Source organism: Theropithecus gelada, chromosome 16, assembly GCF_003255815.1.
Source record: "Theropithecus gelada isolate Dixy chromosome 16, Tgel_1.0, whole genome shotgun sequence".
Classification (NCBI taxonomy): Eukaryota; Metazoa; Chordata; class Mammalia; order Primates; family Cercopithecidae; genus Theropithecus; species Theropithecus gelada.
This window is the reverse complement of record NC_037684.1, coordinates 25,446,493-25,459,131: the sequence shown is the minus strand read 5'-3', so window position 1 is coordinate 25,459,131 and position 12,639 is coordinate 25,446,493. Positions and strand designations below refer to the sequence as shown.

The 12,639-nt window shown below is 36.6% G+C and overlaps 1 protein-coding gene and 1 long non-coding RNA gene across 3 annotated transcripts in view; one reads left to right on the top strand and one right to left on the bottom strand.

Moving 5' to 3' along the window:
• The window catches only part of SKAP1 (src kinase associated phosphoprotein 1), a 305,720-nt gene that overhangs the window by 162,466 nt on the left and 130,615 nt on the right, over positions 1-12,639 (bottom strand). The gene's annotated exons all lie outside the window — the stretch shown is intronic.
• Positions 3,342-12,639, top strand: part of LOC112610304 — a 14,231-nt gene continuing 4,933 nt past the window's right edge. Inside the window, exon 1 of the long non-coding RNA XR_003116307.1 lies at positions 3,342-3,510. This is a non-coding gene — a long non-coding RNA (uncharacterized LOC112610304). The remainder of the gene's footprint in view (positions 3,511-12,639) is intronic.

Sequence of the window (12,639 nt, the reverse complement as noted above, 5' to 3'; positions counted from 1 at the left end):
TGGGTGTGGTGGCATGCACCTGTAGTCCCAGCTACTCAGGAGGCTGAGGCAGGAGGGGTTTGAGGCTGCAATGAGTTATGATGGCACCATTGCACTCCAGCCTGGGTGACAGAGTAGACCCTGTCTTAAACAAAAACAAAAACAAAATCATAAACTTTTGCTCAGAACTTGCATTTCTCTAACTTTGCAAGCACAAATTTTTATACCTGTTGACCACCTTCATGGAGTTACTTTGAAAATAGTAATTACTAAAGCCCACTTCACTGAAAATTTGAGTTAATTTTTAAAATTTTCTGAATTTTGGGGTCACTGGTGCTGGAAAAAAAATTACTCTCTCTGTTCTCTTTCTTGTAAAAAATTCAGTGCTAACCCACACAAATCCAGGCAGCTGCCTCATCTATTCTGCTTCATCTATTCTCCGGCTAAGGACATTCTATATTCTTATATCCCTATTGAACAATAGCACCATCCTGAAAAATTTGCGTACTGGCAATCAAATCATTCTGCAAACAGTAACGCAGATTCCAATGATAAGATGAGTGAGCAGGATGCAAGAACATCTTAAAGATCACCTGCCGCACTTGTGTTTGAGGTGCTCAATGGCTGTTTACACCAAGTGCCATCTGGCTCTATAGATATAATAACAATTATTCCATCGAGGTGTGTAGCTCCCTAAATCATATTAATATACAATGATTCCACTAGTCTTATAGGAGTTGATGTCTTTGTGTGCTCTCATTTAACCTGGGTAATGCGCTAAAACAAGTCTGCCTCATCATTAAGAATTGATTTTTTATTTATGTGAATGTCACTGGCAATCCCATGATATCCCTTTGTAATTCAGTCGAACAGGGCTGCATACTAGCGTTAATCTATTTTTATGGCATATCTTTAAAAATTTGCAACATCTTGCTACATTTGGATATTTATATAGAGATTTGTGTTCCCGTAGAAAGCTGTTGTTAGCTTTGGAGATCCATTTCATACAGCAATAGGGCAAGTATGTAATATACTTCATTAGCTATCTTATATCAGATAAGGGTTTATTTCTTTAAATTATTTAACCTTGGTATAACCTACTAAAATCATATAAATTACAAATACACTAATGAAAATCATTAGCCTATTCAAAAAAAAAAAAAAAAAAAAGAAAAGCAAAGAAAAAAGAAAACCTCCAACAGTGATAAAACTAAAACATTTTAAAATCAGCCCTCTGGAAGCATTTTATGAAAATAACTTGATGAATTTGCCATGATTGCTCATTTCTTAATGTTGTCATTGGTCAATCATTTAGCCACTGACGTTAACAACTATTCTGATATGCTAACATTTGTAAAACAAACAAACAAACAAAAACCAAAAAACACATCACTTTTTCTCTGGCTAATTCAAAATCTGATTTTAAAAGTCATAGTTAAAATTATTTATAAACATGCCTTAATGACTTTTGCTAATTTAAAATGAGATAAACACAATAAGCAACAATAAAAACAAAAAATACATATTTTAAGATACCAGGAAAAAACACTACATCACAAAATTATACTTTAAATCTAGTCTTCTCAAGAGTATTTACAGGATCATTAAATAATTACCTTATGGGGAAGTTCTGTCAGAACACCTCTCTTATTTAGATGAGTATTATAGACTTTGAACCTGTTTTTAAAGCAATAGCAAGCTTCTTCAGAAAGTCACTGAATTTTGGGTGTGGGGAGATATGGTATGTTATACTGCAGGTCTTGACCATTTTATGCTGCTGCTTTAAACGCAGAATTACTCTTATGCTGTTGAATTTATCATACACAATTACTGATACTGCAACTCATAAGGAAGTTAAGCAAAGTTTCAGGACATGCAAATAAATGAGGTAACACTTCTTCAAATCTAAAGGATTTTTAAGGGGAGTGTCACTGCAAACTATAAACTACTGTAAGGTTCTTGGTCTACAACAATCTCTTGTGGATTATTTAGACAATTTTTAAAAAAGCACACTGGGGCAAGTTTATTTTTCTAACTTGAAAATACATGTCCTAAAACTTAATTAAAGGCTCAAACTTAAGAAAGACACATTCATAAAAATCTACATTTGCGTTAGATTGTGAAATCAACGTAGTTTTCAATATAATACATTAATATCTGTAATCCTTAAACTGTAATTTTTACTAATATGTTTTCCAAGAGCTACGTAAATTAACTTCTTTATGTATTGTGTATGTTATAAATAACTAGAAGGAATTACGTGCTTTTATATTCAATAAATAAATACATTTAAAGCTCAGATACTTTCACTAAAATAGATCCACAAAGAAGCTTGGAATGTTTTTCTGTGGTCTTCAGAACTATGTGTGGTGAGCAATTATCAGGAATAATACATGTGTCGGTTTTTGAATTCAGTAAGCCTTCTAAACATTATTTGAAAACTACTCCACGGAGATGATAAAAGGTGTATTAATCACCTAAATGCCTACAAATTGAGATTTAAGGTCAGAGATATTCCCTTAGTTTACTTAAGATATTCCTTAGATATTTCCCTAGTTGTCCCACACGGGCTTGCTTGGTCACACATCATATCCTGGTACATACGAGATCCTGAGTTAGTATTGGGGAATTGGTGTACAAGGCTTACAAGTCAGCTTTTAAAACATAATAATGATAGCATATATGATACTAGTCTAGTGATTCTATGGTTTTCTTTTTGTTAAAATCATCCGTTACTTTAGAAATAAGCTAAGTAAAGAGGGAACATGGAGTCAGACTGAAATCTACTTCAGGGCTCACCTCTGTGGGATGAACAGTGAATGCTCTGACAATGACATTCACAACAGCATTGCTGCTGGGTATTGCTATAATTTGCTCTCTATGATTGTTCCTTTAAACAAAAAGCTCTGCGCTCAGCATGCAAAGAAGTTAGAAGTGCGGGAAGGAGGGGGAACCACACATGTAAGAGGAGAAAGAGGAAAAAACTGCAGATCAATCATTTATAATTAACAAAAATCCGATTGGTGCCTTAAATAGAGATCAATGTGTTCCAGGCTGCCTGGATTGTGGGGATGTATTCACCTTCTGGTAACTCTCCAAGCAAGCTGTCACACCTACAGAATCACCATTTGTTTTCTTAACAAAGCTTCAGGGGGCGCCAGGCTCTCATTGAAATTTCATTAATCTAATGGAGTAAAGTCCTATAGAAAAAAATCAAATTCTCGTTGGACGAGATGCTACCTGGGAAAGATAACCTCTGTTTGAACTCTCAGACTCGGATCTCTCTGCTATTAGTCTGAGGAAACAGACAGCAACAACGCTGATTACAGCCACCGGCCTCAACAATTTTTTTTTCTAACTAGCAATTTCGAGTGCAAGTGCCACAGTGTCAGCTAAAGAAACACAACTGCGGGTTTTCTGCAGAGCAAAATGGCTCTGAAATGTCACTGAATAGCTCACAAAGGACGCCAATCTACGACAACAGAGGCATAAGCATATAGGAGAAAGGGCCCACACATCCTCCTTTCAAAGGTATGTTGTTTACATGCATGTAATTTGTGAAACCCACAGCTATTCAATTCAGGGTTTTCACAGAAGTCTAAACCAAAATCTGTGTAGAAAGCAATATCGAGATTCTTCCAAAAGTCACAGAATTTTGGGTGTGGGGAGATTATGACATGTAATACACAAAAGTAGATGCCCTACATAGTACGTGACCTACATAGTATAGTCTTCAAGTTCCCAAGGCATCATTTATGGCTGTTATGTGTGATGATACTTCAGCATCACCTCCATGTGATTTGACTCACAAGTTTTCAACAGTGGCCTAAATCTGTACATGTCAATATATAGTAGCAACGGTTACTTTGAGAGGAAAATATGGAATGTTGATTCCTTAAAATTCTTTCCAGGAATGCCCCCATGGCTCATCTGACGCATGGCAAGGGTATATGATGGTACATGTATGTGACAAAAAGAGCCACCATGACAAAGACTGCATCTACACCAAAGTAAAATAGCTTTCGGTACTGCTTATTTTTTCCCAACTTAAAAGTCTATTTGTAAAAATTTAGACTAACAGACCAGTAGTTTTAGGCACAAAAGTCTAAAAGACAGAATGAAACAACCTGTAGAAAGTCCTCTGCTAGTCTCCTATATGATCACTATGTTTTGCACGAAGCAACTGGGCAAAGGAAGTTGACTTCAATCGGGCAAGATCACAGTCAAGTTCAGCACTGTTTTCTGATTCCATAGACGTCTAAATCTGGAAGTGACAGTGCAAACCTTATTTGTGTTAAGGAAGAAGACTTACAGCACTTTAAACTAAAAAGAGAAACTAGCAATTTGAACATAAACTACTACTTGTATTTCCTTTCTTTTTTAAACAAGGATCTAAAAATTGTAGCATATGATAAGGAGAAAAAAGTCATACTTTGCAAAAAGAAAAGAAAGGTGATAACATCCTAGGCAAGCAATGGAAAGGATTCGAAAAATTCTGAGTCCATCTTTAAAGATACTTTTTTTCTTTTACAATAAGCTTGCCATTTTTCACCTGGGTCACATAAAGCTTGCCGCAGATCAGGAAATGTCTTCAGTTTCCAAAGCCTCTCACAGGAGTGAGTCACTTCCTGTTTTTTCTTTTCTTCCATTTCTCTGTTTATGGATAAACATTGCTCTATTTGGATATATTTAATATTTTTGTGTCTGGTCTAAATTTATCCATAAGGATCTAGCTTCTTTTCATACATAATTCCTTTAATTTCCTGTCTGAGATCCACCTGTAGAATTATACTTCCTGGTCTCCATCTACATCCTGTTTAAAGATACCACTGAGAGTAATATAAAAATTTTTTTAAATTCTAAGCATTAGGAAAATGAGTAAATAACACATTTGTGTGTCTATGTGTATATACTATTTATGTAAACATGTAATATATGCAAAACATATTATATATACATATGATATATGCAAATCTGTACATAGAAAAACTTAGTTTATTCAAGATCACTAAAATTGATCCTGGGAATAAAACAATATACCTTTTCTAGGCATTTATCCCTACTATAGAGACAGAGAAAGAAAGATTGTGAGAGGGAGACACACACATTCAGATGAGCCTTCAGGGAATTGTATGAACTTTTGAACCAGAGACGGAGAGCCAGAGCCCAGCCTGTTCCCACTTTAATAAACATTTTTTTCTTCAATTAATTAAGGTTTGGAAAGAAAAAAAAAAACACAGAAGAGAAGTAATTTAGCATGCAACGCATACTTTACAGATGGATCCTACCTTCAGATGCTTATTAAATCTATGCATGATTGCGCTGGAGAAAATTAATTGCATTGTTTCTCACTATTGGAAAAGAGGTTGCAAATAGCTCAAAAATAAAAAGGAAAATGAAGCAAGGTGGTTGTTGTTGTTTACGAAACAGCTATAGTATAAAAGAAATACTTTCAAAGTCCTATTACAAGTAATACCCACGACTGGCATAAGAGCACAGATTTCTTTAAAATTGTTTTGATATTTCAAAATACCATATATGTTGCTAGAATACATATATCTACTTTAAGTTTACAAATATTCTGGTCTAACTAAAATTTCCTACTCAGTAGCATTTGAACTATTCAATTAAGTGATGAGTTTTTGTTCAAATCCTGCTGTGAGGAAAGATTTACGTGAGCAGCTGGGAGTAGACACTGGCACACATTCACTGCATCATGGTTGGCTGGTATTCTCTCCATTCCAGTCTTGGTAAAAAGTGATAACTTCCTCATTTTTTTTCAGAGAAAAATAGAAAATATTATTATAAAGTATTCAGAATTCAGGTAATCATTTGCATTTTATAATCTTTAATTAGAAAGAAAAAAAAGCACAACAGCTTCAGAAACTGAAGCCATTTTTCCTTTTCTGAAGGCCTGCTGGTGGAAGTTCAACTGAAACCTCTCTTAGACTGTCCTGAAAATGACCTTTATCAAACTTGAAAGGAGCACTCTCTAAGGAGTTAGACATTAATTTTCCTAACTCACATATTTCTAGATTAAAAAAAAATCCTTGTGTTACTTCCTTATGGATACTCCTGTTGGTAGGCCTTACCCTGTTGTTGACTGACTAAAAACATTTCACTTAAGAACTTCTAAACTTACTTGACTCCATGACCTAAATAGATGGTGGTTTTATTTTACTCTTTTGCCTACTCTAAGTCTATTAATCAGTCTCTCTAATCCCTGGTTAACATGTATAATTATTTTAAACTATTTATCATGACACAAATTTTGCTAAAATTAACAAACTAAGTACATATAAATAAATGAATCAGTCCTATGTACAAGAGGTTTTGTAGATATGGGTAAATATATACATTTACTAACATGGAGATTTATTTATATAGTGCCTTTCACCAGCAGATCTTGAAGAACAATATAAATGACCTTATAACCTTATAAATAGTTACAGATATTATCATCCTTAGTTAGGAATGGGGGCAAAGCAAGATCAAATGGTGAGATAGGTAGTACAAAACTTCTAAAACAAGTGTTCAGTTTTATTCCCTTGCTTTACCTTTTAAATCAGACCTACCTCCCTTTTAGGGTATTAACCAATTAAAAGTAGAGTCTCATCAATGATTAAAAATATATGTGGTTCAGTCTAGGCACTACTCAAAAGATAAAAAGCCATGCTGCCATGAGAAACCAAGCCAATGCCTTGTGCTGCTAGAGTTTTTGTAAATGTGACATAAAAACGTGTGGTTCTTATTTTATTGGTTATTAAAAACAACAAACGGGCCTATAAGGGATTGGACCTATATAACTTTACCATTACGAAGGACCACTGAAGGTATAAAAACAGGGCTAGTTTCAGAAACTTTGGCAATCTCAGTCTTACTTAAGCCAAACCACTCTGATAGGTATGAAATGCCTAAATAATACAAGTGGAAAAAGGTCCAAGAAGGGAGATTTCTTAGTTGAAGGCACCTGAACCTATTTCCTGTTTTCAGAAAGATCTCTTCTGTTTGCTGCACTCCAACCTTGAGCAGCCACTCCCACAGGGCTGACTGCAGCCTATACCTGCACGTTTGACCTGCCTCTTGATTCCAGACTCTTTCCAGATGTTCCAACGTTTACCTTTTAACAGTTTCCCTTGCAGTTGACACCATCTTCCCCACCTTAAATATTTATTGGAAATGACAGTTCTGTATGTCATCCTTAGCTATTGGTCATCTAAAGTTTCCGGACTTCTATAAAGAAACTGTCACATTAGAGTATTTTATTATTTTTCTGCATAAGTCAGAGTGAGCATCAACAAACAACTAGTTAGAAGCTGCGGGCAAAGCAGTTTTGGCAGCATGGATAACTCAGGCTCTCCTTGGACTGATTCTGATTAACTATGTGGAAGGGGTTACCCTGGATTCCTAATTCTAGAAAAGTAGATGATTGAATTCACTTTCAGGAATCCAAGAGTTTAGAATAAGTTTCAGATTTTGAGATACTGACTATAAAATAAGAATAGTTAAAAGACAAAAATTAAAAACTCATAACTGTTTTAGACTTTATTTTATATTTCTTACGCATCTTACACTGAGAAGTACGCTATTCCCTTGGAGCAAAAAGCTCCCTGATGACTATGTAATTCGCTTCCAAACACTATATTTTGATTTAGCAAATCCCTGTATTCATATATTTCATGAGATCCTGTTTTCATGAAAGAGTTAAACTCCTTCTATAAGGTAAAGAGCTTAATCACTATGGGATGAGATATTTTTTCTATTTTCCAATGCAATTACTCTTTGTCTTAAATCTAATTGAATTCACTTTCCATGTTAGTGGGGGAAGGGAAGTGGGTAGGAGGGATGCAGCATATGTTAGAAGACAAATAGTGTAAACTGTAGACCTTTCAATACAGTGGATTTTTATAAAGATAAAAAATTGTGATCTGATAAAAAGGTTTAATATTCAGTGGTATGGCAGGCGTGGGGGAGATTTTGGCCATCAGAAACTGGATTTTGTGTATGGAGAACATCAGGGACATTGCATAAAGAACATTCATATTTATAATTTATAAAGCACCTTGGGATTCTCTAGAAGAAAAGCACCATATAAATATGAGCATTTTCATTTCATGTGGGTGATCACAGATTGTTGGCATTTCAGCACAAACCATATTTCAGTAGTGAAAGGGATATAAACTCTTACGTAGATTTGGTTTTGCTGCCATTTTCTCTTCCCTGAGTTGTAACATACACAATGGAGCATGCCCTTATTGGCTGATTCCTTTCCCTTTTCTAAAGTTCCTGTCTATTTCGTTTGTCTTTGTGGTGTCAGTGTACTGTCTAGCATTTGGCTTTATACTCATAAGCTAGACTACTGAAGGAAGTAAACATTTATCTTGGATCTATCTGGTATAGTGTTTTCCATCTTTCAGTATTTCTGATGTATAAGGGAGGAAAACCTCCAGATATCACTGAAGGGGGAAGAGGGGGAGGCTATCACTCTGTGGCACATTAAGACATAGTATAGAACAGGAGACTGCTATTATCTCAAGGTTCTTTGAAAGTTCTTTAGGATATGATGAATATGTGTGTGTGCGTGTGTGTGTGTGTGTGTGTGTGTGTGTGTGTGTGTGTGTGTGTGACTTGAAAGTCTGGACCATACAATCACATTTTAGGGGATCAATTTGACAAACATTTATTGAATGTCTAATATGTGCTGACAGCCCACAATCCTTTGGAGAAGCCGGTGTATATAATACGATGCAGGTAAATGGTGGTAGGTAACAGCTGTGATAACTGATCAAGTAAAATGCAAGACAGGAAGGGGTTGAGTCCAACTTGGTGCAACTAGGAAGCCACCTAGAGAAGAGGGAGTTTAAGCATGGCCTTGAAGGATGAGTGGGTGGATGGGAGGATGGGAAAGGCACTCCAGGTGGAAGGCACAGGGCTGGGTTTGGGGAATGATGATGAATAATCCTGTGAGTCTAGGGTTTCTGGCATGAGTTTCACATGTAGGAGGTAAGATGAAAGGTAGACTCAGTATTTCAGGTCATGGTTTCAAATCCTCTTCAAAATAAGCGTAGGTCATGAAGCTGCAGTGTTATGAGAAAACAGTTTTTAACTATGAGTGTTCCTAGCCTATTATTTCCCCTGTGTGCTCAAGAGTTTCTGGCTTCACTAATTCAGGTCCTTCCCAGGCTCACCATCATCCAGGGAGGGCTCTGCCATTTTCAGACAAGTGTTTTGGCCTTGTGATGCAGTATGGAGAGAATGTGAAGAATAAGATACTTAGGTAGACAGTAGAAGACAGGGAGCAAAGAAGCAGTCTCCACCCCATATCTTCAAGGATTAAGAGAGACAAGGCAGAATGGCATGGGACTGTGAGAGAGTTCTGGGACAGGAAAGTGAGAGGCTCCAGGGAGTTGTGGGGATTTTGAAAAAGGAGGAGAAAGTTGCCTTGTAAAATGGGCTTCAGGTATTTTTGAGGACAGAAATTCCTACTTTTATTGTGCTTCTGTGAATGTGATACTTCTTCAGGACTGGGTCCTGGTGTCAAAGGGACAGACAACTCAGTATGAGATTGTATGTGATTTTCCATGGTCTGGAGACTATATTATATTTATTAACCACATATTACACCAAGAGAGTGATGAGGGGTGAGCCTAAAAACGAAATGGATCAGAATCTTTTAGCGTTTTGCTCCTCCATGAATTCTCCATTTAGTGATTAATGTTTGTTGAATAGATTGAGATGGTTTTCACTGTATATGTTAATTACTGCTTAACAATAATGTGTCTTCTCTTAATCCTATCACATCTCTTTAATGGCTGCCTTAAACTTCCACTCTCCAGTCTCTCTAAGTCTTAGGCCAGTCCCTACTCCATGACTTTTTACTCTTAGTAAATAGCTTTGACTTCTCCTCCCTTCAAGTAAAAATATCTCCGTATCTTCATCTCTTCTATACTTTAACTCCTTTCTCTAAGGAACGAGTGCCCTGCCTGTTAGCCAGGACTGATTCTTATACAGTATTGACTGACCCATTTCTACCTTTCCAAGACCTGATTCTATCCATCATCTTCTCTTTTAGACTGGTTCTTTCTGATATGCTGGAAAATCAGCTCAGATCTCCCCTCTCCTAAAACTAAAACAAAATAACCAAAAAAGGTCCTCTCTCCTCCTACCATTTATCCCTTTCCTTCTTTTCACCAAATAACTTTTTTTAGGTAACATATACCCACCGCCTCTAGTTTCTGAGTACTCACTCTAAGATCCCTAATAATTAGGCTTCTGTTTTTTAGTAGACTACTGAAACTGCTCCTTGGAAGATGAGCAAAGACCTTCTTGTTTTGTTTCCTCTCTATTCCCACTATCCCTTCCCATCAGCCCAATAGCCACTAAATTATAAATTCGCAGGGAGATTCCCAATTAGTCATCTTTATATTCCTTCAGCACCTAGCATTATGCATTGCACATGGTAGAGACTCCGTGAGTGTCTGAATTGAATCTAGATTTCTTTCTTTCTTTCTTTTTTTTGAGATGGAGTCTTGCTCTGTCACCTAGGCTGGAGTGCAGTGGTGCGATCTCAGCTCACTGCAACCTCCGTCTCCTGGGTTCAAGCAATTCTTCTACCTCAGCCTCCCAAGTAGCTGGGATTACAGGCACCCACCACCACACCCAGCTAAGTTTTGCATTTTTAGTAGAGACAGGGGTTTCACCACATTGGCCAGGCTGGTCTCCAACTTCTGACCTCAGGTGATCTGCCCATGTCAGCCTCCCAAAGTGCTGGAATTACAGGTGTTAGCCACCGCCCCCAGCCTGAATCTACATTTCTTAGACCTTCCTTATGGTCCCCTGGCTCCTGATTTTCTTCCACCATGTTAGGAACCTTGCAGTAGTCTCAAAGCTACTGGCATCAGGGCACATAGCTTTCTCTAATGAGTTTACAGAATTAGGAAACATCTCATCCTTGGTTGTACACAACAAAATTTAAAAAATATTATCATTTATCAAAAAGTATAATGAAGACTATGTTATTTTGATTTTCTGTTAAGATTATAGGAAACCAACAATAAATAATCCAACACGAAATAGCGTATCATAATGATCAATGGTAGCGATCAACAACTTAAAAATGAATTCAAAACATACTAATTACCCAAACTTATTGAGTCTCCCACTGACCTAAACATAAACCACTTTTTGTATTATTTGCTAGCCTATATTTCTTGAGCATTTTCCCAGAAAGTGCTTCAGGTGGCTGATATGATATATACTAAACTATATCCAGGAATTGAACCAATCACTACTATAATAATATATTGATAGGACATCTTTAATAAATATGTTTTTTTTTTTTTTTCTGCAGAGGGTAGAAGATCACATATTCTTACTTCAAATCCAAACACTTAAAGACAATCAATGAGATGTAGGGACTTTTGTACTACTATGTTACCCTTGGGTGTCTTATATTGCTATGGAATTTCACTAACAGGAAGGGAAGGTTCCTTCTCCCCTCCATTTCATGGAAAACCTTTAAGAGTGGTGAGGAGCAGCTGAAGTGCCACTCAACTTCTTTCACATGTGTATATGCTGAAGTTACTCTTTCAATTCTCTACCCTACCTTGCTGTCCACCTTATTGCAAGCAAAGTGAAATGACCAAGGAAGTCAATACTGGTATATTATAGTTGTTTATTTGTAGCATTCCTTTAGAATGGGCCTAACCACCAAAAATACAAAGAATCCATGAGTTTCTGTGGTGCATTCTAATGCTCAATTAAAATCCACCCTCTTTGTCACTGTTTGGTTCAACAGTTTAGGTCAACAAACACTCTGGGAGCACTTACCTGGTGACAAGCATTGTGCTAGGGCTGCAAAAAGCCAGAGTCCAGCGAGGGATACAGATTATTTGTAAAAACAGAATTTCCATATAAGACTGGTAGTGATTTGAAGAAGTCAAATCACAGGGAGTAATAATTTTAAAATAGTGAGCTGTGTTTTGGGTAATTATATATTTTAAACTTTATCTTGAAATATAGAATTGCTCAAATTTAGAAGTTAAAATTTAAGTTTTTAAAGATCACTGAAATGCTACAAAAATAATACATAAATAAGTACAAAGTGAAAAAAACAAGACAAAAACATATTGATTAGCTTAGTCACTGAACAGATTGTTCTCAAAATAAAGGTCTTTAAAGGCAGCAAACTTGGCCAAAGAAATATTAGAGTCTTACTTCACAAGCAACTTTAAATGTGCTTTCTGGTTACGCTAAGATGTTACCAGGTGATGAGCATTCCAAGGCCACTGTCCTGTGATACTGTAGTAGGGAAGGGGGTCTCCTGGTCACAGTATGGTTTTCTCTTTTGAAGGCTCTCTATCCCTAGATATTCTTGTTCAAATCACTTCTCATCTCAACCACTTCAAATAAACTGTGAATAGTCTTTTACCTTAATGCCTGTGTAATTCATCAAATATTACTCAGTAGTCTTGGAAGCATAAATAGATGAGCATTTTACTCTTAAAAAGCAGTTTATGCCGGGCGCGGTGGCTCAAGCCTGTAATCCCAGCACTTTGGGAGGCCGAGACGGGCGGATCACGAGGTCAGGAGATCGAGACCATCCTGGCTAACACGGTGAAACCCCGTCTCTACTAAAAAATACAAAAAACTAGCTGGGCG